Source organism: Salvelinus alpinus, chromosome 3 (assembly GCF_045679555.1).
Source record: "Salvelinus alpinus chromosome 3, SLU_Salpinus.1, whole genome shotgun sequence".
Classification (NCBI taxonomy): Eukaryota; Metazoa; Chordata; class Actinopteri; order Salmoniformes; family Salmonidae; genus Salvelinus; species Salvelinus alpinus.
Window position 1 is genome coordinate 38,768,919 of NC_092088.1, and position 7,858 is coordinate 38,776,776.

At 41.5% G+C, this 7,858-nt stretch overlaps 1 non-coding gene across 1 annotated transcript; it reads left to right on the forward strand.

Moving 5' to 3' along the window:
* The first annotated feature begins 7,475 nt into the window (after positions 1–7,475).
* Positions 7,476–7,552, forward strand: trnaa-ugc (transfer RNA alanine (anticodon UGC)). The gene has a single exon. It is a non-coding gene; the product is annotated as a tRNA-Ala (tRNA).
* The last annotated feature ends 306 nt before the right edge of the window (positions 7,553–7,858 follow it).

Genomic DNA, 7,858 nt, shown 5'->3' on the forward strand with positions numbered 1-7,858 from the left:
TGCTGGCGGGGTTTACGCTGCATCGGCAAGAAAGAACCGCTGCCTCCGGTAAGACAAGGGATGGTGGTCTTTGTATATAACAGCTGGTGCACGAAATCGAATATTAAGGAAGTCTCAAGGTTTTGCTCGCCTGAATTAGAGTATCTCAATATAAGCTGTAGACCACACTATTTACCAATCTATATTTTTCATAGCTGTCTATCTAACACCACAAACCGATGCTGGCACTAAGTCCGCACTCAATGAGCTGTATAAGGCCATAAGAAAACAAGAAAACGCTCATCCAGAGGCGGCGCTCCTAGTGGCCAGGGACTTTAATGCAGGGAAACTTAAATCAGTTTAACCTCATTTCTATCAGCATGTTAAATGTGCAACCAGAGGAAAAAAACTCTAGACCACCTTTACTCCACACACAGAGATGCATACAAAGCTCTCCCTCGCCCTCCATTTGGCAAATTTGACCATAATTCTATCCTCCTGATTCCTGCTTACAAGCAAGTGTCTTCACTGACATTTTCAATCTGTCCCTGACTGAGTCTGTAATACCAACATGTTTCAAGCAGACCACCATAGTCCATGTGCCCAAGAACACTAAGGTAACCTGCCTAAATGACTATCGACCCGTAGCACTCACATCTGTAGCCATGAAGTGCTTTGAAAGGCTGGTCATGGCTCACATCAACACCATTATCCCAGAAACCATAGACCCACTCCAATTTGCATACCGCCCCAACAGATCCACAGATGATGCAATCTCTATTGCACTCCAAACTGCCCTTTCACACCTGGACAAAAGGAACACCTATGTGAGAATGCTATTCATTGACTACAGCTCAGCGTTCAACACCATAGTGCCCTCAAACCTCATCACTAAGCTAAGGATCCTGGGACTAAACACCTCCCTCTGCAACTGGATCCTGGACGTCCTGACGGGCCGCCCCCAGGTGGTAAGGGTAGGTAACAAAACATCTGCCACGCCGATCCTTAACACGGGGGCACCTCAGGGGTGCGTGCTCAGTCCCCTACTCCACTCCCTGTTCACCCATGACTGCATGGCCAGGCACGATTCCAACACCATCATTAAGTTTGCCGACAACACAACAGTGGTAGGCCTGATCACCGACAACGATGAGACAGCCTATAGGGAGGAGGTCAGAGACCTGGCCATGTGATGCCAGGATAACAACCTTTCCCTTAACATGATCAAGACAAAGGAGATGATTGTGGACTTCAGGAAAAGGAAGGCCGAGCACGCCCCCCATTCTCATCGACGGGGCTGTCGTGGAGCAGGTTGAGAGCTTCACGTTTCTTGGTGTCCACATCACCAACAAACTAGAATGGTCCAAACACACCAAGATAGTCGTGAAGAGGGCACAACAAAGCCTATTCCCCCTCAGGAGACCAAAAAGATTTGGCATGGGTCCTCAGATCCTCAAAAAGTTCTACAGCTGCACCATCGAGAGCATCCTGACTGGTGGCATCACTGCTTGGTATGGCAACTGCTTGGCCTCCGACCGCAAGACACTACAGAGGGTAGTGTGTACAGCCCAGTACATCACTGGAGCAAAGCTTCTTGCCATCCAGGACCTCTATACCAGGCGGTGTCAGAGGAAGGCCCTAAAAATTGTCAAAGACTCCAGCCACCCTAGTCATAGACTGTTCTCTCTGCTACCGCACGGCAAGCAGTACGGAGCGACAAGTCTAGGTCCAAAGGCTTCTTAACTGCTTCTACCACCAGGCTATAAGATTCCTGAACAGCTAATCAAATGGCTACCCAGACTTTTTGCATCCGTACGGTGAAGAATGGTTGTGGCAGCATCATGCTGTGGGGATATTTTTCAGTGGCAAGGACTGGGAGACTAGTCAAGATCAAGAGAAATATGAACGATCCTTGATGAAAATGTGCTCCAGAGCATTCAGGACCTCAGACTGGGCCGAAGGTTCACCTTCCAACAGGACAAAAACCCTAAGCACACAGCCAAGACAACGCAGGAGTGGCTTAGGGACAATTCTCTGAATCTCCTTGAGTGGGCCAACCAGAGCCCAGCATTCAGGACCTCAGACTGGGCCGAAGGTTCACCTTCCAACAGGACAAAAACCCTAAGCACACAGCCAAGACAACGCAGGAGTGGCTTAGGGACAATTCTCTGAATCTCCTTGAGTGGGCCAACCAGAGCCCAGACTTGAACCCGATCCAACATCTCTAGAGTGTCCTGAAAATAGTTGTGCAGCGACGCTCCCCATCCAACCTGACAGAGCTTGAGAGGATCTGCAGAGAAGAATGGGAAATACTCACCAAATACAGGTTTGCCAAACATACCCAAGAAGACACAAGGCTGTAATCGCTCCCAAAGTTGCTTCAACAAAGTACTGAGTAAAGGGTCTGAATACTTATGTAAATGTTTAAATTTCTATTTTTTTATTTTTTATACATTTGCTAACATTTCTACAAACCTGTTTTTGCTTTGTCATTATGGGGTATTATGTGTAGATTGATGAGCAAAAAAAGATTTTTTTTTTTTTTTATAATAAGCCTGTAACGTAACAAAAAAGTCAAGGGATCTGAATACTTTCCGAATGCACTGTATATACAAAAGTATGTGAACACCCCTTCAAATTAGTGGATTTGGGTATTTCAGCCACACCCATTGCTGACAGGTGCATAAAATCGAGCACACAGCCATGCAATCTCCATAGACAAACATTGGCAGTAGAATGGCCTTACTGAAGAGCTTAGTGACTTTCAACGTGGCACCGTCATAGGATGCCACCTTTTCAACAAGTCAGTTGTTGGAAAGATATCTGCCCTGCTAGAGGTTCCCCGGTCAACTTTAACTGCTGTTATTGTGAAGTGGAAATGTCTAGGAGCAACAATGGCTCAGCCGCGAAGTGGTAGGCCACACAAGCTCACAGAACGGGACCGCCGAGTGCTAAAGCTCGTAGGGCATAACATTTGCTTCCAACTTTGTGGCAATAGTTTGGGGAAGGCCCTTTCCTTTTTCAATATGACAATGCCCCAGTGCACAAAGCGAGGTCCATACTAACATGGTTTGTCGAGATCTGTGTGGAAGAACTTGACTGGCCTGCACAGAGCCCTGACCTCAACCCCATCGAACTCCTTTGGGATGAATTGGAACACAGACTGCGAGCCAGGCCTTATCGCCCAACATCAGTGCCCGACCTCACTAATGCTCTTGTCGCTGAATGGAAGCAAGTCCCGCAGCAATGTTCCAACATCTAGTGGAAAGCCTTCCCAGAAGAGTGGAGGCTGTTATAGCAGCAAAGGGGGGACCAACTCTATATTAAAGCCCATGATATTGGAATGAGATGTTCAGGTGTCTACATACTTTTGGTCATGTATTAAAACATAGGTTATCATTTTTCACTTTATGAGGATGTATTTCTCAAATGTGATTATGCTAATGGTCCCTAATTTGCATAAAGATGGAGAAAATATTAAACCAGAATAAGATGTTTTTTATTTAACAATGTTATCCATGCTGTTAGTCAACAAATATATTAATTTTCCCGGAGAATATTGGTATTTCAATATTGACTGTGACATTGTAGAAAACAGCAGAGCAAGTTCATATGTACAGTGTTTGTTAGTAGTATGTTATTTGGGTTTAAAAAGGGACTACACCTTTATTGATTTTGACCATTTTAAGTTTAACTAATATGTTTTGAAAACACTACGTCCCTTCACTTTCACTGAACGCACTGTGGCTAGTCTTGAGGATTGGTAGTGAATGTTTAGATCAGGGCTCAGGTCCACATGTGAAGCCAACCATAAAGAGTGGCCTCACAGGCCTCCATTTAAGACAATAATCTGCAAATAAGTGTTTTTTTGTTTGTTTTAGAGTCTTATTTTCATCGCCATCAATTCATACACAGATTGAATACGATTTGAGTTGTGCTTTCGAGTTCCATGCCCTCTTAACCCCCCTTCTTTATCCCTCTTTGACCCTCTTGGTCGGACAGACCTTTTTTGTTTTAATTCGGTCTATGGATGATTGAGTTACTGCTACAGATTGTTTCCCCTAGCCCAACCCCCAAGCAACTCACACATGTACAGTGCCTTCAGAAAGTATTCGCACCCAGTGACTTTTCCCACATTTTGTTGTTACAAAGTGGGGTTGAAATGGATTTCATTGTCCTTTTTGTGTCAACAATCTACACAGAATATACTGTAATGTCAAAGTGGAAGAGAATTTATTTAACAAAATGTAAAATGTTGAGGCACTGTAGTGACTGGGTGTATTGATATACCATCCAAAGCCTGATTAACAGTTTCACCATGCACAAAGGGATATTCAGTGTCTGCTTTTTTTTTTTTTTTTACCAATCTACCAATCGGTTCCTTTCTTTATGTTTTTCTTTACAAAAACATCCCTGGTCTTTGTGGTTGAATCTGTGCTTTTAATTCATTTGTAAAAATGTCTAAAACCAAAAATCCACTTTAACATTTTGGGGTATTATGTGTAAATCAGTGACACAAAAACGGAATTTAATACGTTTTATATTCAAACTGTCACACCAAAATGTGGAAAAAGTCAAGGGGTGTGATTACTTTCTGAATGCACTGTATGCATGTGCATGTACTATATAGGCTACTGGCCTACCTGAACATACATACAAACATTACATACTGTTATCTCACTCTGTTCCTTAGTCTCTCTCTGTCCCTCCCTCCCCTCGCTCTCTCTCCCTCCCTCACTACTCTTCTTCCAGAGCTGCACACTCATCTCCTTTACTATGAAACAATCTAATCTGAAGAATTAAAAAAGGAGAGCAAGGCTTCCAACTAATTCAAAGAACTTGATTCCACTAAGAAGCTATTAATTGGCAACATTAAATATTCAACATTCCCCTGGGCCACTTTTAATGGCATTTAGAAAATTAATAGAAGACTGTTTAAAGTAAATAGGCCTTTGGTCATCTTGGGTTTCTTGTTCTTGTTATTCTATTCTCTGACCTTTGACTGGCCTCTGGTATAACGTCGCAGATTGATTATGACAATGTAACATCTCGAACCACATTAAGTATCTCTGATGTTACCATCCAAAATGTTGTTTAATTATCTGGAGACAATCTCCATATTAATTATGTATATATTAGCACTACTGAGTTATATGCCTTGGAGAAAGAGGACACTATAATTACATGCCGAAAGCCATTGCTAACTTTTGCTTTCCTTCTGGGTGCAGAATTCAAATGTTATTCGTCACATGCTTCATAAACAACAGGTGTGGACTAACAGTGAAATGCTTACTTACGGGCCCTTCCCTACAATACAGAGAGAAAGAAAATAGAGAAATAATAGAAAAGTAAAACAAGTAATAATATAAAGTAATAATAGATACACAATGAGTAACGGTAACTTGCCGATATGCAAGGGGTACCAGTACCGAGTTACAATAGTGTGCCATGTAGTCTGTATTCCATCAGCAAAACAATGTATTTTTGCCCAGGAAATTACAATTATTTCATGTTAGAAACATTGTACTTAAGAAAATATGCATCCACAACACAATGCTGGGCTTATGTCTAAAGAACAAGTATCAAAACTCTACAAGTGCATTGAAGTAACCACTGCCAACTCAAGTCATTAAAACAGGATTATGCTACACTTAATATTGAGTAATAGACCGACAAGGAAAGGCATCATACTTGAAGATGATTAACTGGTCTTACCTCATCCTTTCTTTCAAGGATAATAAAGTAGGCTACTTGCAAACCACCAGCAGTTCTATGAATCCTTCCTTTCCCTTCATGTTTGTGGGGATATTTCAACAATTACTGTCATTATTAATCTAACAGTAATTTTACATTTTCAGTATCAAACTCTGCACCTTGTGGCACACACTGGGACTGTGTCTTGGTAGCCAGCTCCTCTCTTTGCCCGGAGGCCTATGAATTAGTACACTAATGTTATTTGTTGGTTTATTTGAATCATCTTAAGATTACTTTGGATTTGATATTGTTTTAATTTAGTCTTGTTCCAAAATGGGATAAATAATACAGTTAAATATGCATTGAAGCACTCATAACCATTCATCAGTGGGAAGTGACCAATCATGAAATGATCACACCCACAACATGAATCTATGTTTAACCATGTCCAAATAAGCTAACATCTCAATAACAGAGGATATGATCAAAATTAACCAATATTATAAGTATCCTCTTACCGTAAAGTAGCACACCTTGTGTACCGTGATGTATACTCTGCACTTACACCCAACATCAAGAGTATTCTCATTGTACATTTATGAGACTATAATCATCAGCAGATGTCCTCATCTCCTATCTTCTTAATCAAGAGAGGAATTTATTACTTCCTAATGATTGCTCCAACAGGTGGTGTTTTATGCATATGTGAAACCTTGCCTTTGTGACCTGAATGCATTCCTTAAATAGCAGCAAACATATATTAGACATATTTGCCATATGATGTGTGTTATTTAAAGCTGCAATTTTGTTTATATAGATTTATGATGTGTTGGAGACTGAGGTCACTGGCCTATTGGAGATTTATTAAATAGCCATGAAGAGCCATTACTTAAACCCAATCAATCATGTGTGTTTTATTATTGTTGTGATTGGACCGTTACAACCTTTATCAAATGCATCTCAGGAGATTGGAGTTAGCTACACAATTTGACATAATATATAAAATGTTTTATCATATATTAAACAGCTAAATAATGTGTCTGTTTGCCTGCCAACTACATGGCAATGTGTATAACATATTTCAGAAAACAAATGTCATTTTAATTTCTTATTCAAATCTTGTCCATTATTTTACAAAGAAACACATTATTGTATATGTCTCACATACTATGTGGCGACAACTATGCTACATCTTGTGTTGTATGGGGGGAAAAAACGATCATATACAGTTTCTATGTGTCATACACATAATATGTCATTTCATGAATGTGAGGCCAGTTTTCAATATTGTAAGAACATTTTGGGAGTTATAAGAACAAGCACCTTGTGTTAGTGCTTACTTCTTATCAACAAAATCCTTTCAGCTCCAGTGTACAACAACACAATTTAGCTTTTGCTAACGCTGTCACACCCTGATCAGTTTCACCTGTCCTCGTTATTGTCTCCACCCACCCTTGGTGTCGCTTGTTTTCGCCAGTGTATTTATCCCTGTGTTTCCATTCTCTCTGTGCCAGTTCGTCTTGTATGTTTCCAAGTCAACCAGCGTTTTTCCCGTTCTCCTGCTTTTTGCATTCTCCTTTTTCTCGTCCTCCCGGTTTTGACCTTTGCCTGTTTCTGGACTTTGTACCCGCCTGCCTGACCACAAGCCTGTCTGCCACTCTGTACCTCCTGGACTCTGATCTGGTTTTGACCTTTTGCCTGTCCACGACCATTCTCTTGCCTACCCCTTAATAAACATTGTAAGACTCCAACCATCTGCCTCTTGTGTCTGCATTTGGGTCTCACCTTGATAAACCAGATTTGGTCCCGTGTGGCTCAGTTGGTAGAGCATGGCGCTTGCAACGCCAGGGTTGTGGGTTCAATTCCCACGGGGGGACCAGGATGAATATGTATGAACTTTCCAATTTGTAAGTCGCTCTGGATAAGAGCGTCTGCTAAATGACTTAAATGTAAATGTAAATGTAAACGCGGCTATCTGAGTGGACAAGAATAAATGTTTTGGCAGCATTTTCACATCTTTTAATGTAGCTCTCCTTTTCATCGAGGCTGGTGGGTGTGTTTTGTTCTTGTGGGCAGGAACAGTTTATGTCCCAGATCTTCAGTATGAATAAAGTCATATTGTAAAGTGAGTGTTGGCAGATATGCTTGGCAGTCAGTAGATTAGTTCTCGCAGGGCCACCTCTGA